General features: G+C 43.8%; 1 long non-coding RNA gene across 1 annotated transcript; it reads right to left on the reverse strand.

The window, feature by feature from the left end:
• Positions 1-1495: 1495 nt before the first annotated feature.
• LOC143443113 (uncharacterized) lies at positions 1496-5529 on the reverse strand. Its single transcript, XR_013111855.1, has 3 exons — positions 5305-5529; positions 2890-2953; positions 1496-1637 (listed from the first exon to the last, which is right to left on the reverse strand). It is a non-coding gene; the product is annotated as an uncharacterized LOC143443113 (long non-coding RNA).
• Between the last annotated feature and the right edge of the window lie 4789 nt (positions 5530-10318).

Consider the following 10318-nt stretch of genomic DNA (forward strand, 5'->3'; position numbering starts at 1 on the left):
AGGTAAGGGCCAAGTCTACAAGGGAATAAAGAAAAGGCTGCCCTCGGGGCAAAACCCCACTCACTGAACCAGCTCACTTGTGAAAGAAAGGAACTTATCTGAGAACTTATCTGTTCCTAGAAAGGAACAAGAAACAAAAGTTGCTGCAAATGTGACTTAAAGGGGCCAGGGTCCATCCTAACCTAGTAGCTGAACTTGCTGCTGTCGACCAAGGAAACAAGTGGTGAACTCTTCATCCATGGTTCTGACAGCTCCTGAGGCCACATACTGTGTGAGGGGGAGTTCCTGCATGGAGAGAGACCCTGAGAGGTCACTGTGTGAAGTTGTTGAAATGAAGCCTGGTTGAAGGGAAGACACCCAAGCCAGAGCTTTGAGATATCTGCCAAGGAGAGCTGGGCACAGGAGTGGAGCAGGCCTGAGAGAGAACCATGTTACAGCCGGCAACACCAGAAGTGCCCTTCAGGCAGTGTCTAAGCCTGCTGACACCAGATGTGGAGCCACAGGACATAGAGTTTGCCTTGCTGGCCTTCAGTCTTCCTTTGGTACAAAATTTCTTCTCTATGCCCCAATTCCTCCTTTTCAGAACGCTAATATGTATATTCTATGCCATTGTTATCTTTGAAAGTATGTAATTTGTATTTGTTTGTTTGTTTTTAACAGGAGGTTATAGATAAGTGATTACCTTTGAGTCTCAGAAAAGACTTTGAACCTTGGGTTTTCAAACACTGTTGCAACTGTAAAGAGCCATGGGGAATTTCAAAGTTGGACTAGATGTGTTTCACATTTTTCATACGTCCACAAGACTGTGAGGGCCGGGAAGTGAGAGAGCGATGTTTTGAATGAGAAATACCCTCTCTAGTTTCAGAATTTAAATTCTTGGTTCCTAACTGAGGACATTTTGGGAGTTTTAGGAGGTATGGCTTTCTTAGAGAAAGGGTGTCACTCAAAGCGGGCTCTCAGAGTTTAAAGACTCATGCTATTTTGAATTCATTTTCTCTGCTTAGTCTTGTGGTTCAAGAGGTTGACCCTTAGCTTCTCCATCCTACCTTTATTCAGCCATCATGGACTTGAACCCTCTGGAACCATAAGCTCTAGTAAACTGTCCTTCCAGAGCAGTAGTTCTTAACCTGTGGGTCGTGGCCCTTGGGGGGGTTGTCACATAACACACATCCTGCATATCAAATATTTACATTACAATCCATAACAGTAGCAAACTTACAGTTATGAAGTAGAAACAAAAATAATTTTATAGGGGTCACCACAATAGGAGGAACTGTATGGGTCACAGCATCCGGAAGGTTACAAACCACTACTCTATAGGCTGCCTTGTTTTATCACAACAGTAGAAACATAATTTACCAAGACCCTGCCTCAAATTAAAAGAGAAAAGAAAAACAAAAGAGAGAAAAAGGAGGAGGTAGCTCAGAGGAGAGAGGGCGGAGCACCTCACACTTGCAAGGCTGCAGGACAACGGAGCAAACAACACGATTTGTGGTCAGATTTTAGTATTTATTATTAGGAAATAGTTGCTGGTCTGGGTAATGGTGGTACATATCTTTAATCTCAGTACTCACAGGCAGATCTCTGTGAGTTGGAGGTCAGCCTGGTCTACAGAGTGAGTTCGAGGACAGCCAGGGCTACACAGAGAAACAAAGCAAGAAAGGAATGAATTGTTAGAGCAATATTCATGTATTTTTTTTTTACTGCGTTCAAAGTTAAACAGAATTTAACATTGTATTAGCAATAGTTTTTAATGATCTGTTCTTATTCTTAACTAGTGTGTGTGGGGGGGGGGGTTTGTACACATGGGTATCTGGTACCCTCAGAGGTCAAAAGAAGGCATCAGACGCCCAGGACGTGGAGTTGTAAGCTATCCTGGGTGAATGCTGGAAACAGAATTTGGGTCCTCTCTGAGAGCAAGTGCTTTTAACCGCTGAGCTGCCTTTCCAGTCCCATGAATTAGCTGTACTTTTAAAGTATTGTCTGCTCTAAACACACACACCCTCACACCCACACACAAAAGTTTTCAGATTTTTTTTTCCATTTTCTTTTGCATAGTAAAATTTGGGAATTAGAAGTGACAAAGAAATTCTGTCTCAGAAACGTCTCTTCACCTCCAGATCTCCTTTACAGTTGCCAGTGGTTCCCCTGATGGGTTAAAAAGCATAGGAAATGTCTAAAGTGAAAATTCAGCTTAGAAAACTGTTGAGAACCGCACTAGCCCCACGTTCGGGCGGCCAAAAAATGTCGCGGCTCGAGCTGAATGTTGAGGCCCAGGCTACTCCGAGTTTGGCGGCCACTGTATCCCAGCTCAAGCTGCCGCTCCGGTCTGCGGGTCGGGGTTCGGCAAGAGAGAGAGTGAGGATGGACTCGAAGAATGGAGACCAGACAGAGTGTGTTTCAATCCCATTTATTCTTCAGTCTCTCTTCCTCTAAGTGTCTCATTCCCTCATCCTCTGTCTGATTCTCTCATGTCTGCCTCTGCCTTTTATATGTCTCACTTCTAAGCCATGCCTTTTGGTCACACCTTTAATCATGCCCTTAGGTCTTGTCTCTAAATCTGATCTCTACACTTCTAAGTCAAACTCTTAAATTACACACCTTTAATCTCACACACCTTTAATCTCACACACCCAAGGTATCTAAACCAAGATTATCGGAGTGTTCTCAGCTGTTGTAGGCTATTGTAATCCAAGTCTCATGTCAGGGTATATGGCTCAAGATGGCTGCAAAGCTGATAGCCGCTTTCTGCTAAAAGTCGGCCCCCAACAGAAAACCATTTAATGAAATCAGAGGAAAACAGGCTCTAGGGAATACTTTCTTAAAACCAGTGTCACTACTATATCAAAACTTCAGAAAAGTCATGACACTGTTACAAAGGAAACGCACCTGGCAGAAAGTGTTCATCAGCTTCCTGGTCAACCTGTTCGCTCAGTGTGCCCTTAGCCGGGATCTGGAAAGAACGAAAGAAAACCAATAGACACTTTTCCTTCTTGTTCATTTGTCTGGGAAGTTACCCTCAGCTCTTCTCAGCAAGCTGAGAAAATTGGATTTGTAGATGGCTAACCTACCAAGCTTGCCGAGGGCTCTAGTGCAAGCATGGATTTACCACTCCAGAGTCCCTGAAATTGATGCCTAATTCTATTGTTTGCCTTTTGATCCTGTAAAATGTGCATTAGCCTGTGGTTGCATTGGGGTACATTTGTTGAAATGAATGTATTCTTTCTTTACAGCATCCAGTGGTTCACAATGAGAATGCTTTAGAGTAAACTTAATAGAATATTAAAACAAAGGAGGTGGAGCTACAAGACTTCAGAAGGTTCCCAGCGTGCCCTCCTAATTGGCTGACGCTATTAACTTCTACAGCCATTTACGCAGGAATTTCACCAAGCCCCAAGTAACAAACTTTAGCTCAACACCCATTTCTCTCCCATGGAGTAAAATAGATTCCCGTTCTAAGTAGTGTATGCTTCCTTGCAACTTCTTCTTAGAGATGAACATTTTCTACTTAAAAAAAAAAAATATGGCTGAACACTTTATAGGGCTGTTAAACTGTAGCCCTATATCTGGCTCTAATTCTCTTCCTGGGTGGGGCCCGGCTGGCACAGGGTGAACACTAAAAGTCTGTTTGACCTTAAATGCCCTGCTTTAAGGACAAGGAAGATGGCTGGGAATGTAAATTTATCTTCACTCTGTGTCGTAGGACAAATGCATGGTGCGAAGCTTGAGTGACATTGCAGAAGAGATGCAACAGATTCCCCTGCCCAACCCAGGAAGAAGACCCTCCTTTGAGAAAGGACAGCAGTCCTTACCGTCTCTGACCCTCTCAGGGCCAGGCTGCCAGCTGCAGCCATGCAGGGGTGTGGCTGGCAGGCCATTGGCACAGGACTTAAAATGTAGGCTTTGGGTGGGACCAGAGGTAGAAGAACTCATCATACAAGGTGAAGGGCAAATTCCAAATTCTGAAAATATACTGTGCTGGCTACAGTATCTTTTAGCATTTCTGCATTTTTTTTGGTTATGTATTTAGTTATTTATAGGTACACTGAAAGACAGACAGACAGACAGACAGACAGACAGACACACACACACACACACACACACACACACACACACACGGAAAAGACATAGCTTTCTGGACCTGGATGAGACCCTGGCTACTAGGAAGTCATATGATCCATTAGAAGAAGGCAGGATGTTCACAAAATGTCATATGGTTTCTTTAGAAGAAAGCTGGGCATCCAGAGACCATCAACGAAGCCAGCACAAACAGGTGAAACATAGGCTGTCCCTCACATGGACATCCTGTCCATCACATGTATTTCACCCCAGATCATTAAAAACAAATATTCACACTTTAAGGGGTCAACACACACACACACACACACACACAGAAAGAGAGTAAATTTTGTGCACGTCTTACAGTTTGTTTTCTTTGTTCAGTACTTATGTGGAGATTTATCCTTGAAGACCCAGTAGATGCAGTTCCCAGCTAAACTTAACTGCTGAACAGTGTTACTTCCCTTGGATCTACCGCCTGTATTTTAAGTGACACTGAGTGTCCGTCTGTGGATTATCTGGTATATCCCCGAAGTCACTTTGGCCTTTTCTTTTCAGAAGTCAGGCCATGCATTATTGTTGTTAATTGTTCTATGCATGTCAAACACCAAAAGGTAAGTCTCTAAAACTACAGGCCAGCATCATACATATATCATGCTATCTCTAGAACAAATGGACTTTGGTCTTTTTAACTCCCTCATGAAAATAGCAGCCAAGGCTGAACACTTAGATATGTATGTATGTATGTATGTATGCATGCATGCATGTGTAATTCACAGGTTGCCTTTTGTGTGTATGTGTGTGTGTTCCTGCATGTGTGTGTGTACATGTATATATAGGCTGTGATGTAGGCTGTCTTTCTTAATAAATGCTGTTCACCTTAATGTTTTGAGACAGAATTTCTCACTGAACCTGGAGCTCCCAGACTCAGCAAGCCTCTTCTTTCTTAACACTGGATTATGGACATCGCTTTTGTTTTGTTTTGTTTTGTGGATGCTGGAAAACAAACTCAGATCCTTAGACATGTGATGGGCATTCTACCATCCCCAGCTCAGTCGCCTTGTCGCCTTTTTATTATTGTTGTTGTTGTTTTGTTTTTCTGAGACAGAGTTTCTCTGTATAGCCCTAGCTGTCCTGGAACTTAACATGTAGACCAGGCTGGCCTCGAACTCAGAAATCCGCCTGCCTCTGCCTCCCAAGTGCTGAGATTAAAAGCGTGTGCCACCACTGCCCCGGCTTAGTCACCTTTGTTAAAAGAGATGTTCCGTAGATTCAAAGTCAGTTTAAGCTGAAGTCCACTTCCTTTCCCAGATAGATTTATGGTGGTCGATATCTCTTTAAGATGTTCCAGATCTACACTAGTAATGAATGAAGATTATACCTTTTAAAAGATGGGAAGGAGGAAGGGAGGGAGAAAGAGAGTGAGGGAGAGAGGGAAAGAGAGAGAGTGAGAGAGGGAGAGAGAGTGAGAGAGGGAGAGAGAGAGAGAGAGAGAGAGAGAGAGAGAGAGAGAGAGAGAAGTGTTTTGAGGGGGAGGGGTGGAGAAGTGGAGAAGCAGGAAGTCGAGGAAGGAGAGAAGGAGGAAAACTGACCAGAGCCAAAACACGCCCTAGGGTGTGGCCCCGCAGCCCCTGCTAGCCTAGAGGCAAAGCCAGGCATAAAGGAGTTATTCTCTCACAAACAAAAGCTGGGAAAGGAGCCTTTTTTCCTTTAAAAAAAAATAATGAAAATAATTTTAAAGTCTCACCTTGTAACTTTTATTTTACATTCTTAAATTGCTGCCCTTAAAGTCAGTTTTTCTTTCTTTCCCTGGGAACTATCCGAAGACATGTACGTTTCTTAAGGTGGGGGGTGGACTAAATCAATCTCCCTTTCGAAGGCCAAAGAAAGTGCCAAGTCTTGGCTGACTCATCAAGCAGCTCAGGTCTCTCAGCCACCAGCTCAGGCTCAGTCCTAGACAGCTGCTCTGCTCTGAAGCCATGAAAACCATTATCGCTTGTTGCTGGAGGAGCGCGTGTGCATGTGCGAGAGAGAGAGAGAGAGAGAGAGAGAGAGAGAGAGAGAGAGAGAGAGAGAATGCTGTGACCTCTATATTAGTGCTGGAGATCGCTGTGTTAAGGTGAAACCTTTATATTTTGATCTTACGAAGTCCCTTTCTTTCCTCCCTAGCTGGGGACACCTTCAGTAGCAATTCTCGCCAAATTTTGTTTTGGTTTTTATTCGTTGTTGTTATTTTGTTGTTGTTCATTTTAAGACAAGACCTTACTCTGTAGCCCAAGACGTCTAGAGCACATGGTAACTCAGGCTGATCTTAAACTCAGAGCAATCCTCCTGCCTCAGTCTCCCCAGTGATGTCATTATACATATATATTTTCATTTCCAGCTGCATTTCTTTTTATCCCTTCGTTCTGACTGGCATTGCTCATATGAAAATACATTCATATGTGTATAATTCTTCAAGGAGCTGCAAGGACTTCACAAATACCCAGAGAGACCCAGAGCAGTCAGATTGAGAAGCCCTCAGCTGAGGTGGGACTGCCAAGAATCCACATGTTTACAGAATCAGAGCGATGGCAGGTGCAATGAACCTGTATAGTAACTGCAAACCAAAGCCAGTCTCAGTATCTGGGTACTGGAGAAAGACCTGCCCATCCTGAGTCAGTCCTTATCAGACACGCCCAAATCTATTATGGGAAACAAGATTATGTCATCAATACACTGTCATTGCATACAGCACATGATGGTGTCCTTGAGACAATGCCAAGTCACAAGACTTACTGATAATGAGATGTTCTCATAAAAAAAAAAACCCATATACCAACATCAAGTACTAGAAACAGGTAAATGAAGGGCTTTGCTAATCAGAGCCCTTGATCTCTGCATCACACACTGCCCATCGCTTCTGGGGTACCAGGCATTCTTAGCCCTTCATCAACTTCAAAGATTTCACACACACGAAGGGAGCAAGTGTCATCTTTCTGGGATCTAATCGTTTGCAAACCTCCCGGCCATAGTCTGTCATCTCAGTAACTTGTACCATTTGCTCAGTGACTGTTCGGTGCTAGTCATACACACAGCACTTTAAACATCCTGTGCACATGGTTTTAAACCTTCTTACTTGTAGTTTTGAGACAGGCTCAAGTCATGTTCATGGCCAGCCTGGAACTCACAACAATCTTCCTTGCCTCTGATTCCTGAGTATTGGGAATTCAGATATGCACCAGCATGCCTGTGCTTCAGCCTTCTTTAGCTCACTGACTATGTGAGCAGGAGGCATTTTAGAGGCCATCTTGTCTGATCCTCACCCTTTATAAATAAGGAAACGAGACTTGGATGATACTGGCGCAGCTGTGCCCTTCCCTGTGTGGAAGGAAGCAGTCCTTCAGGAAGTTATTCCGTGCTGTCCTGGCTCAAAGTGCAGCAAAGTCTCCAAACAGGCTTTGGTGACAATAACTTGAGGGACAGTGACATTAGTCCAGGATAGAACAGGCAGAGCCAAGGAGTGCCGAACCCTGCTGGCATGGTCATAGAAGCAGAGGCACCCAAATGAGTTTCTCCTCACTCCACAGGGAAAGCCTAGTCCACAAAACTAGCATGATGATCGCATGTAAAGTCACTGCAAAAGAGACCAGGAAACCAACAACTGTGTAGGTACCTACCTCTAAAAACGCCAGGGGCAACTCAGCCCAACCATGGCAGATAATCCTAATGCCTGTCTCAAGAAGATGCTGAAGTAGGGAGAGGAAGGAGAGGTCCTGCACCTGAGCAGTCACCCTTTTTTTTTTTTTTTTTTTTTGGTCTTATTAAGCTGTCAGGATGAGTGACTGCCCTGTTTCAAGTACACTTAAAAAGTCCTCAGGTAGAGGACAACTCTCAAGGTTTTCATTGTCCTTGAAAAACAAAAATACAAGAGAAGGAAATCATCTGAGAGAAACTGAGGAAAGGGATCAGGTGAGGGTGTGGCCTAGGGCTCCTGACTGATGCTGCTCCTGCGCTCTGCTGCATGACAGTAGATGACAAACTGAGAGAGGGAGTTGGCATGCGTGAGCACCTGGACCTGGGTCTGATGCTCAGTATCACCAAAGCAAAAAGAAACACAAAACAAAACAAAAAACCCACCACGCAGTTGACCAATTGTAGTCCCAGCTACTCAGGAGGCTGAGACAGAAGAATTGTATAAACCTTAGAGTCTGAGGCAGTGGTGGTGCACGCTTTTAATCCTAGCACTTGGGAAGCAGAGGCAGGCAGATTTCTGAGTTCAAGGCCAGCCTGGTCTACAGAGTGGGTTCCAGGACAGCCAGGGCTACACAGAGAAAGCTCAAACACACAGACAACAAAAGTCTGAGGCAACATAGAGAGACCATGTCTGCTGAAACAACAACCAAACAACACAAATACCAAACCAAACATGGTTCTATCCCCTCTCCCAGGAGAAATAACAGTAGAGTAAGAGAAGGAAGCACAAAACTGTTTGTGGGTTGATTGGTTTGTTTGTTTTTCTCTAAAGAAAGTCGTTTAGAAGCTAGAAAAATGGCTTACAGACATCTTGAGTTGTCTCCAGCACCCACATCAGGTGGCTCACAACTGGCTGACTCACACTTCCAGCATCCTTGGGTACCTATACATACAAGCCATATACTCACATAGACAATTAATTAATTAATTAATTAAATACACTTGAAAATATTTAAAAAGAGTGAAGCTTATGGTGGACCTAATGATGGTAGTGTTAACTTTGTAAATTTATCATTTATGTAGGAAACATCAAAACCATAAAGTAGTATATCGAATATGTCACATGTAATACACATGGTACAGAGATGGGTCAATGGCCTGAACTTGTTAAATTAGCCTTGACTGAATTATAACACCTCTAAGCTTCCCTACTCTATTACAAAGTGATACACAGATATTCAATAGAAGCCCATGCACAGATATTCAATAAAAGCATACCTGTGCATTTATATATGTACATCACATTGAAACCATTTGATACCTCCAAGCTCTAAGTCTCCTTCCCCCCCAACCCCCAGCTGAACAAGTTAGTTCACTGGGCACTCAGGGAGCAGGTCCTGAGCCCTCTTGGGCCACACACACTGTTTGCTCAATCTGTAAACATGTAATTATTTAACTTGCCTTCTAAAATAGCACCACGCCCTGGATATGATGCAAACCCTAGCATTACAAGATAAGCTCTGTCTCAAGTTTCTGCTCGTTAACAGTGCCTGAAGTATTTGCTCATAGGCTCGGGGCCCCGAGGAAGAAGTAAACAGTCAGGCCAGCACTACAGGGATGCCGAGGTTACAAAACCCACTTTCTTATATTGTGAAAACAATGAAGTTCAGTGGGACTCTTGGACGAATGGCTTCATCTCACACCACACTGGTCAAAAGACACCTATAGCCACCTCCCTGACCTCAATACCCAGGTCATTCTCTCTGTCCCTGGTATCCAAGGCAAGCCAAGGCAGACTCTACAGCAGGGCCTCTTCTCCATGTCTTTTGTCTGCATTTGGTTCAATGACATCAACCTGCTTTTCCCCCATCTCCCCATCTCCTTGTTCTGCAAAGGCCTTCACACAGGGGTTTGACCTGGCTGGACTTTTTGATCTTTAAAACTACAAAAACCCCTCTTTTTTTTTTCTTCTCTAGTTAAACAAAACACAGTGTCCTGGACAAGAGCTCCAGGCACAACCTTGTACTTTGGTACCATTTGATTTTGGGTATCTCACCTCCTCCCCCACTATCCCAAATATACTCACTACCAGGTGATACAACTGAGTAGTCAGGAGCAAAACCCAGAGAACTAGAGAGAGAGACTTGGACACCTGATCCAAGCCTGTTTTCTCTTCCTTACATTTGACAGACAGATGGGTGGGTGGATGGCCAGACTGATGGAAGAATGCTTTGCCAAGGTGTTTAGACCAGTGCCTGGAGGGCAGTAAATCCTATTGGATGTGACATTAGATGGTTCCAATCTGTTTCAAGGTTTGGGAGACCATAAGGAGAAGGAGGCTCTCTCTGTAATAATCAGAGAAGATATGACTCAGTGTGGCTGCAGATATACTCTACTGGCCAGCTGTCCCCTTAAAGAACATGACTTGATGTGACCAGTTCTTCCTGTTTTCAAATGGCAAAATACTAATCTCTAGACTGAAAAAAAAAAGACTTTATTTGTATCTGTGTGTGAGTGCCCGCACGCACATGCGAATTACAGGTAGTTGTTAGTTGTCTGTTGTGGGTGCTAGGATCCAGATTCA

Source organism: Arvicanthis niloticus, chromosome 7, assembly GCF_011762505.2.
Source record: "Arvicanthis niloticus isolate mArvNil1 chromosome 7, mArvNil1.pat.X, whole genome shotgun sequence".
Lineage (NCBI taxonomy): Eukaryota > Metazoa > Chordata > Mammalia > Rodentia > Muridae > Arvicanthis > Arvicanthis niloticus.